Here is an 11,473-nt window from a genome sequence, read left to right as displayed (position 1 = left end):
TTGTATTTCATGAGACTTGGATGCTTCTGCATTTATCTTCGAAACGGAACTCGATATCGTCATATAAATTACATAGATTGTGTGTCAAAGTTTGCTTAACAAACTACGTAAGAAACGAGATTGGAAATATTATGGGTCACGATATATTTGCTTTCATATGGACATGTGATTGATTTGACAAAGCTGACCCTTGTATTTCTTGAGACTTGGATGCTTCTGCATCTACCTTCAAAACGGAATTCGATATCGTCATATAAATTACAGGGATTGTGTGTCAAAGTGTACTTAACAAACGACGGAAGAAACAAGACTGCAGATATTATGGGTCACGATATATTTGCTCTCGTATGGGCATGTGATTGATTTGACAAAGCTGACCCATGTATTTCTTGAGACTTGGATGCTTCTGCATCTATCTTCGAGACGGAATTCGATATCGTCATATAAAATGCATGGATTGTGTGTCAAAGTATGCTTAACAAACGACGTAAGAAACGAGACTGTATATATTATGGGTCACGATATATTTGCTCTCATATGGACATGTGATTAATTTGACGAAGCTGACCCTTGTATTTCATGAAACTTGGATGCTTCTGCATCTATCTTCGAAAGGGAATTCAATATCGTCATATAAATTACATAGATTGTGTGTCAAAGTTTGCTGAACAAACGACGTAAGACGCGAAACTGCAGATATTATGGGTCACGATATATTTGCTCTCATATGGACATGTGATTGATTTGACAAAGCTGACCCTTGTATTTCTTGAGACATGGATGCTTCTGCATCTATCTTTGAAACGGAATTCGATATCGTCATATAAATTGCATGGATTGTGTGTCAAAGTTTGCTGAACAAACGACGTAAGAAGCGAAACTGCAGATATTATGGGTCACGATATATTTGATCTCATATGAACATGTGATTGATTTGACGAAGTTGACCCTTGTATTTCATGAGACATGGATGCTTCTGCATCTATCTTCGAGACGGAATTCGATATCGTCATATAAATTGCATTGATTGTGTGTCAAAGTATGCTTAACAAACGACGTAAGAAGCGAGACTGCAGATATTATGGGTCACGATATATTTGCTCTCATATGGACATGTGATTGATTTGACGAAGCTGACCCTTGTATTTCTTGAGACTTGGATGCTTCTGCATCTATCTTCGAGACGGAATTCGATATCGTCATATAAATTGCATGGATTGTGTGTCAAAGTTTGCTTAACAAACGACGTAAGAAGCGAGACTGCAGATATTTTTCATGAGACTTGGATGCTTCTGCATCTATCTTCGAAAGGGAATTCAATATCGTCATATAAAATGCACGGATTGTGTGTCAAAGTTTGCTTAACAAACGGGGTAAGAAACGATGCTGCAGATATTATGGGTCACGATATATTTGCTCTCGTATGGACATGTGATTGATTTGACGAAGCTGACCCTTGTATTTCATGAGACTTGGATGCTTCTGCATCTATCTTCGAAACGGAATTCGATATCGTCATATAAATTGCATGGATTGTGTGTCAAAGTTTGCTTAACAAACGACGTAAGAAGCGAGACTGCAGATATTTTTCATGAGACTTGGATGCTTCTGCATCTATCTTCGAGACGGAATTCGATATCGTCATATAAATTGCACGGATTGTGTGTCAAAGTTTGCTTAACAAACGACGGAAGAAGCGAGACTGTGTAGGGGCGCATTGTAGATACTGTGATGTTTTATTGTCGCTGGCATTTGATATTCAATGGTTCTACGCCTCTGATTCTGCTTTGTATCTCGCTTCTGTTAATTTGCATAGATGGTCTTGATCTGATGTCTTAGTTATATTTTCAGCACTGATAAGTGTAACATTACTGGTGTTTATGTTAACAAATTTGGTTCAGATGCTTTTCAGTTGATGTAACAGAGAGTTGTGAATACTGCTCAGCCAGACGTTCCCGCAGGCTAACGTTAGCCTAGAGGGAGAGTCTCCGGCTACTATCCACCCGACCCAAGTTCAAATCCCGGTAGAAGCGGAATAGTTTTTTGTTTATTAATTTTTTTCCTTACTTATCCTTTTTATTAATTTTTTCATTTTTTTTTTGGAATTTGTGATTGTTATACATGGAGTAGGTGTGAGAAACCCGACACTAGGTGATCATTTCGATTCATGCCAAAGGAGGGTGGTTGGAAAGGGTGCTATAATTTCCCCTAGCCTAGAAGTGGCGAAAACTGATTTTATTATTTATCACCCCTTTCGTTGTGTTTTCTTTTTGTGTGACGCATACATTGACGTGAAAGTTTGATGGTATTAATAAGATATTGCTATTTCACGTAGCCATATTTAATCTTGGAATAGTTGGGTTGTAGTAGTTTTCAGCCATAGGTGCCCTGGGGTTGCTGAGCATACAAAAGGCGAAAACGGATGGGGCATAAAGCTTGTTTTGCTTCACCTTGACAGTCGTTTGAAGATCGCACCAACTGTGACCATAGAGGTTATGGTGTAAACGATTCCAATATTACCCCTTTGCCTGACAACCTTCTGCTTCATTTGCATTGGTAAAATATACCAAAATTCGCTTTGGTGGATTCAGTTTCTCTTGAACCAATATTGATAAAATCGATTGGAAGTAAATAACAGTGTGGTCATGGTGTTTGAGTTGCGGAGATGAAGGTGTTATACTTTGCATCACCATAACCTCACCTTGCGGCGATTGGGTTCATTAAATTGTTTTTGTTTGCTGCTGAATTGTTACTCAGCTTTTCACAGAATTCTGTAATATTTCCGGAAGATATCATATGCAAGCTATTTTATAAAGATTCACTCGGTAAGATTGCATTGAATCAATGAAGCACCTCAATAAGTTGAGGACTAATGGTCTCCGTGTACCCCTTTTCGTGTGTTTACAGGATTCCCTCTTCCCCTAGGCCTTTCGTCTCCAACTATCAACAGTATTTTACAGTCTAAGGAGAACACAACTTGATGTTTGCATGATCAGTGGTTTTTGTACGTGCAAGAGAGCGGTGGTGTAAAGTGCGTGAAATGCAGAAGAAATTTTGGTTGTAATTCGTAATATTTGTTAACCGCGTGTCGTTGATAGTTCAATGAAACGCTTGAAATTTGTTAACTTCCATCCAGTAAGCGTTAGATCTCCTTTGCAATATTGCAACTTTAACTAAAATTAATTATTTAGTACACTTGTGTCGGTCATAAAAATTGTTTGCCATTTTTGAGTCGGAAGCATTTAACTTTAGCTGGTGAAACAAATGACGGTATAATTGAGAGACATGTTCGTGATCAGTTAATGCACAGTGAGAGTAACGTTTACATAAAATAAATTTCAAATAAAAAAATTTGATTTGAAACAGAAAAAAAGAACTATTTGCGAATCATGTTAATAATTGAAACAGTGAGTGTTTATTATATTGCTGTACAACGTATTTAAAAACTAATACCTGCCGGAGTTTGTGGAGAATATTGATCATTTAACACCCCTTCCCCTATCTGTGAAAGGCCTTTCAACGTGGGAGCTCCAGCAACAATCGAGTTTTATAATAATTTTTTTTAACAGAGCATCCACCGTAAAAATCACTTGGGTCGGAAAGAGAAACTAATCCCGTTATCCCTCTCACACTGGACAATTATTCATAATAAATTTATTTATTCCCACTTTTGTTTCAAATTGTTTTAATAATTTTTGAACTTGAAAATCTTAAATTCCTTTTTTTTCAAATTACCTAAGTGATTTTTTTGTGTGTACGCTCCTTTCAGTTTCCTGTTTCATATTGAAAGCTGTGCTGGATATGTTAATACCTTGGAGTTAACAGTAGATTTGCTGTTAACCTCAGTTAGTTTTCATGTTAATCGATTGGTTGAGAATTAAAGTTTGAAAAGCACTGTTTGTTGGCTCGTACTTGGAGATTTGGTTTCCATAACAATGAATTTTGCAAAAATTAATTACACTGTGCTACAGTGAAAATTTGCAGGGGTTCTAATGCATAAATTCGGTTTCGTGGGAGTCCACAGAAGACGAAAATACCTTCGGTTTCTTTGGGTCACTTCGGTTTTTCATTTTATAACGGTAAATGTAGTGAAAAATGGGCTTTCTTGGATTTTCAACTTTAAACTGACATTACTTCTTTTTTCACATCCGATTTGAACACACGGTTTTTTGTTATAAAGGGGAGAGTAATGCCTTTCGAACAAGCCATAGATTTTTAAAATTGGTTAACAAATGGCTATGTAATAGTGGTTTAAGTGTGTCAAAACGCATTAAAAAACAGTAAAATGTTTTTCCTTGCGCTCTAGGCTGCGTAAGTGACACCTAACATTGCAATTATTTACAGTTTGCAAGTAGGAAATTTAGTTGGCTTTCCAAAATGGGAAAAACTAAGAAAATCCGTTGAAAAATGAATGCGTTATGGCACTTTTTGTGTTTCAACTTTTTGGTTTTTTTCATATTTTCCTTTGTAAAACATTGATACCTTGTGCGTAATTGTTAAGCAGGATAATCACAATTAGAATCATACATGCTATGCTACCCATCTTTTATAAAGGAAAATATGAAAAAAACCCAAAAGTTGAAAAACAAAAAATGCCATAACGCATTCATTTTTCAACCGATTTCGTTGGTTTTTCCCATTTTGTAAAGCCAACTAAATTTCCTACTTGCTAACAGTAAATAATTGTACTGTTAGGTGTCGTTTACGCAGCCTAGAGCACAAGGAAAAACATTTTACCGATTTTTAAAGCGTTTTTGTCACAGTTAAACCACTATTACTTAGCCATTTGTTAACCGATTTTAAAAATCTATGGCTTGTTCGAAAGGCATTACTCTCCCCTTTATAACAAAAACCGTGTGTGCAAATCGGTTGTGGAAAAAAGAAGTAATGCCCGTTTAAATTTGAAAATCCAAGAAAGTCAATTTTTCACTACATTTACCGTTATAAAATCAAAACCCGAAGTGACCCAAAGAAACCAAAGGTATTTTCGTCTTCTATGGACTCCCACAAAACCGAATTTGTGCATCAGAAGTCCTGCAAAAAATTTTTGTCCACTTTTGTATCATAGTGTTATGTATATTAATATATCCAAAACAGCTCCCTTTGTATCACGTTGTGGATTATTATATGGTTTGAACTAGTTCTTTTTATATCTGTGCGTATTTTTGACATATCTGATTTCGCCGAAATTTTAAATACTTAATTATAACGATACTGCGTATGTGTGAGTGATTAAAACCACTGAGGTCAATGTACCCAGTCAGCTGATTTACTTTGCAAACTGTATAATGTTAAACTGAAATTAAACATACGAACATACATCCGTACGCGATCATCGTTAACATTTTGTCTTGATACCCAAGTAATTTGCTTCGCCATTGAAAGTTTATGCGATCGAATTAATTATTAAACCTGAATACGACATATGCATTATCCCGTCTTTATGGAGACTAGTGTGTGACTAAGTGATACACATTCAATATTTTTTTTTTTTGCATTTAATATCGTTTAGTTATATATAATGATCTCTTGGAGAGGCTGTAGCTGTTTCCATATTAGAAAATTGTCACAAACCTTCAGTTTATCTTATTACATATGATTAGTTAATTCTTAAGCTGCACAATTGGTTCTAATAAAATGGATTGCTATTTAAATATGAACTGAAGAACTTCCCAAGTTTGATTTGAAGGGTATATTTCGGTAAGGTAAGGGTAACTAAAGATGGGTTCACCAAAGTCATCTCAGTTTTTTTCTGGTTATGGATCGTTTCGGTAAAATGGAAGGGAGGGCTGTCATGCAATTACATCTGTGCATGGTACAAACTGGCCTAAAAGAAAATATTTTCTTTGCTTACTAGCCACTTTCCTTGACTATAGGTAGCATTCTTCTTATGATGTTGGGTCTAACGTGTTTATGGTTGTTTATACACGCATTTAGAAATATAAAGCTGATAGTTGGTGGACACGTTAGATGACCCTAAGGCAAGATCCTACTCCCATACGACGAGCACTAAGGCCGGGGAATAATGCGTGGTCAGCTACGGGAGTCATCTATCGACATTTCGTTCAAGTTCTAACCCTAAAGCACACCCGCTACAACTGCAGATATAATAGGTCACGATATATTTGCTCTCATATGGACATGTGATTGAGTTGACAAAGCTAACCCTTGCATTTCTTGAGACATGGTTGCTTCTACATCTATCTTCGAAAGGGAATTCGATATCGTCCTATTAATTGCATGTATTGTGTGTCAAAGTTTGCTTAACAAACGACGTAAGAAGCGAGACTGCAGATATTATGGGTCACGATATATTTGCTCTCATATGGACATGTGATTGATTTGACAAAGCTGACCCATGTATTGTTTGAGACTTGGATGCTTCTGCATCTATCTTCGAGACGGAATTCGATATCGTCATATAAATTGCATGGATTCTGTGTCAAAGTTTGCTTAACAAATGACGTAAGAAGCGAGACTGTAGATATTATGGGTCACGATATATTTGCTCTCATAAGAAGCGAGACTGCATATATTATGGGTCACGATATATTTGCTCTCATATGGACATGTGATTGATTTGACAAAGCTGACCAATGTATTTCTTGAGACTTGGATGCTTCTGCATCTACCTTCAAAACGGAATTCGATATCGTCATATAAATTGCATGGATTGTGTGTGTCAAAGTTTTCTTACCAAACGACGTACGAAGCGAGACTGCAGATATTATGGGTCACGATATATTTGCTCTCATATGGACATGTGATTGATTTGACAAAGCTGACCCATGTATTGTTTGAGACTTGGATGCTTCTGCATCTATCTTCGAGACGGAATTCGATATTGTCATATAAATTGCATGGATTTTGTGTCACAGTTTGCTTAACAAACGACGTAGGAAGCGAGACTGCAGATATTATGGGTCACGATATATTTGCTCTCATATGGACATGTGATTGATTTGACGAAGCTGACCCTTGTATTTCTTGAGACATGGATGCTTCTGCATTTATCTTCGCGACGGAATTCGATATCGTCATATAAATTGCATTGATTGTGTGTCAAAGTTTTTTGCTTAACAAACGACGTAAGAAGCGAGACTGCAGATATTTTCCATGAGACTTGGATGCTTCTGCATCTATCTTCGAAAGGGAATTCAATATCGTCATATAAAATTTATGGATTGTGTGTCAAAGTTTGCTTAACAAACGGGTAAGAAACGATGCTACAGATATTATGGGTCACGATATATTTGCTCTCGTATGGGCATGTGATTGATTTGACAAATCTGACCCATGTATTGTTTGAGACTTGGATGCTTCTGCATCTATCTTCGAAAGGGAATTCGATATCGTCATATTAATTGCATGTATTGTGTGTCAAAGTTTGCTTAACAAACGACGTAAGAAGCGAGACTGCAGATATAATGGGTCACGATATATTTGCTCTCATGTGGACATGTGATTGATTTGACAAAGCTAACCATTGTATTTCTTGAGACATGGTTGCTTCTACATCTATCTTCGAAAGGGAATTCGATATCGTCATATTAATTGCATGTATTGTGTGTCAACGTTTGCTTAACAAACGACGTAAGAAGCGAGACTGCAGATATTATGGGTCACGATATATTTGCTCTCATATGGACATGTGATTGATTTGAATGCATGGATTGTGTGTCAAAGATTGCTTAACAAGCGGTCTAAGAAACGATGCTACAGATATTATGGGTCACGATATATTTGCTCTCGTATGGGCATGTGATTGATTTGACAAATCTGACCCATGTATTGTTTGATACTTGGATGCTTCTGCATCTATCTTCGAGACGGAATTCGATATCGTCATATAAATTGCATGGATTTTGTGTCAAGGTTTGATTACAAACGACGTAAGAAGCGAGACTGCAGATATTATGGGTCACGATATATTTGCTCTCATATGGACATGTAATTGATTTGACAAAACTGACCCTTGTATTTCTTGAGACATGGATGCTTCTGCAGCTATCTTCGAAAGGGAATTCGATATCGTCATATAAATTGCATGGATTGTGTGTCAAAGTTTGCTGAACAAACGACGTAAGAAGCGAAACTGCAGATATTATGGGTCACGATATATTTGATCTCATATGAACATGTGATTGATTTGACGAAGTTGACCCTTGTATTTCATGAGACTTGGATGCTTCTGCATCTATCTTCGAGACGGAATTCGATATCGTCATATAAATTGCATTGATTGTGTGTTAAAGTATGATTAACAAACGACGTAAGAAGCGAGAGTGCAGATATTATGGGTCACGATATATTTGCTCTCATATGGACATGTGATTGATTTGACGAAGTTGACCCTTGCATTTCATGAGACTTGGATGCTTCTGCATCTACCTTCAAAACGGAATTCAATATCGTCATATAAAATGCATGGATTGTGTGTCAAAGTATGCTTATGAGACATGGATGCTTCTGCATCTATCTTCGAGACGGAATTCGATATCGTCATATAAATTGCATTGATTGTGTGTTAAAGTTTGCTTAACAAACGACGTAAGAAGCGACACTGCAGATATTATGGGTCACGATATATTTGCTCTCATATGGACATGTGATTGATTTGACAAAGCTGACCCATGTATTTCTTGAGACTTGGATGCTTCTGCATCTACCTTCAAAACGGAATTCGATATCGTCATATAAATTGCATGGATTGTGTGTCAAAGTTTGCTTAACAAACGACGTAAGAAGCGAGACGGCAGATATTATGGGTCACGATATATTTGCTCTCATATGGACATGTGATTGATTTGACGAAGCTGACCCTTGTATTTCATGAGACTTGGATGCTTCTGCATCTATCTTCGAGACGGAATTCTATATCGTCATATAAATTGCATGGATTGTGTGTCAAAGTGTGCTTAACAAACGACGGATAAAACAAGACTGCAGATATTATGGGTCAGATATATTTGCTTTCATATGGACATGTGATTGATTTGACGAAGCTGACCCTTGTATTTCATGAGACTTGAATGCTTCTGCATCTATCTTCGAAACGGAATTCGATATCGTCATATAAATTGCATGGATTGTGTGTCAAAGTTTGCTTAACAAACGACGTAAGAAGCGAGACTGCAAATATTTTTCATGAGACTTGGATGCTTCTGCATCTATCTTCGAAAGGGAATTCAATATCGTCATATAAAAAGCATGGATTGTGTGTCAAAGTTTGCTTAACAAACGGGGTAAGAAACGATGCTACAGATATTATGGGTCACGATATATTTGCTCTCGTATGGGCATGTGATTGATTTGACAAATCTGACCCATGTATTGTTTGAGACTTGGATGCTTCTGCATCTATCTTCGAAAGGGAATTCGATATCGTCATATTAATTGCATGTATTGTGTGTCAAAGTTTGCTAAACAAACGACGTAAGAAGCGAGACTGCAGATATTATGGGTCACGATATATTTGCTCTCATGTGGACATGTGATTGATTTGACAAAGCTAACTATTGTATTTCTTGAGACATGGTTGCTTCTACATCTATCTTCGAAAGGGAATTCGATATCGTCATATTAATTGCATGTATTGTGTGTCAACGTTTGCTTAACAAACGACGTAAGAAGCGAGACTGCAGATATTATGGGTCACGATATATTTGCTCTCATATGGACATGTGATTGATTTGAATGCATGGATTGTGTGTCAAAGATTGCTTAACAAACGGGGTAAGAAACGATGATACAGATATTATGGGTCACGATATATTTGCTCTCGTATGGGCATGTGATTGATTTGACAAATCTGACCCATGTATTGTTTGAGACTTGGATGCTTCTGCATCTATCTTCGAGACGGAATTCGATATCGTCATATAAATTGCATGGATTTTGTGTCAAAGTTTGATTACAAACGACGTAAGAAGCGAGACTGCAGATATTATGGGTCACGATATATTTGCTCTCATATGGACATGTAATTGATTTGACAAAACTGACCCTTGTATTTCTTAAGACATGGATGCTTCTGCATCTATCTTCGAAAGGGAATTCGATATCGTCATATAAATTGCATGGATTGTGTGTCAAAGTTTGCTGAACAAACGACGTAAGAAGCGAAACTGCAGATATTATGGGTCACGATATATTTGATCTCATATGAACATGTGATTGATTTGACGAAGTTGACCCTTGTATTTCATGAGACTTGGATGCTTCTGCATCTATCTTCGAGACGGAATTCGATATCGTCATATAAATTGCATTGATTGTGTGTTAAAGTATGATTAACAAACGACGTAAGAAGCGAGAGTGCAGATATTATGGGTCACGATATATTTGCTCTCATATGGACATGTGATTGATTTGACGAAGTTGACCCTCGCATTTCATGAGACTTGGATGCTTCTGCATCTACCTTCAAAACGGAATTCAATATCGTCATAAAAAATGCATGGATTGTGTGTCAAAGTATGCTTATGAGACATAGATGCTTCTGCATCTATCTTCGAGACGGAATTCGATATCGTCATATAAATTGCATTGATTGTGTGTTAAAGTTTGCTTAACAAACGACGTAAGAAGCGAGACTGCAGATATTATGGGTCACGATATATTTGCTCTCATATGGACATGTGATTGATTTGACAAAGCTGACCCATGTATTTCTTGAGACTTGGATGCTTCTGCATCTACCTTCAAAACGGAATTCGATATCGTCATATAAATTGCATGGATTGTGTGTCAAAGTTTGCTTAACAAACGACGTAAGAAGCGAGATGGCAGATATTATGGGTCACGATATATTTGCACTCATATGGACATGTGATTGATTTGACGAAGCTGACCCTTGTATTTCATGAGACTTGGATGCTTCTGCATCTATCTTCGAGACGGAATTCTATATCGTCATATAAATTGCATGGATTGTGTGTCAAAGTGTGCTTAACAAACAACGTAAGAAACGAGACTGGAGATATTATGGGTCACGACATATTTGCTCTCATATGGACATGTGATTGATTTGACAAAGCTCACCCTTGTATTTCTTAAGACATGGTTGCTTCTACATCTATCTTCGAAAGGGAATTCGATATCGTCATATTAATTGCATGGATTTTGTGTCACAGTTTGCTTAACAAACGACGTAAGAAACGAGGCTGTATATATTATTGGTCACGATATATTTGCTCTTATATGGACATGTGATTGATTTGACGAAGCTGACCCTTGTATTTCATGAGACTTGGATGCTTCTGCATCTATCTTCGAGACGGAATTCTATATCGTCATATAAATTGCATGGATTGTGTGTCAAAGTGTGCTTAACAAACAACGTAAGAAACGAGACTGGAGATATTATGGGTCACGATATATTTGCTCTCATATGGACATGTGATTGATTTGACGAAGCTGACCCTTGTATTTCATGAGACTTGGATGCTTCTGCATCTATCTTCGAGACGGA

This window comes from Musca autumnalis, unplaced genomic scaffold (assembly GCF_047663935.1).
Source record: "Musca autumnalis isolate F117 unplaced genomic scaffold, ASM4766393v1 scaffold_188, whole genome shotgun sequence".
Classification (NCBI taxonomy): domain Eukaryota; kingdom Metazoa; phylum Arthropoda; class Insecta; order Diptera; family Muscidae; genus Musca; species Musca autumnalis.
The sequence above is the reverse complement of the archived record's forward strand: the minus strand, read 5'-3'. Positions refer to the sequence as shown.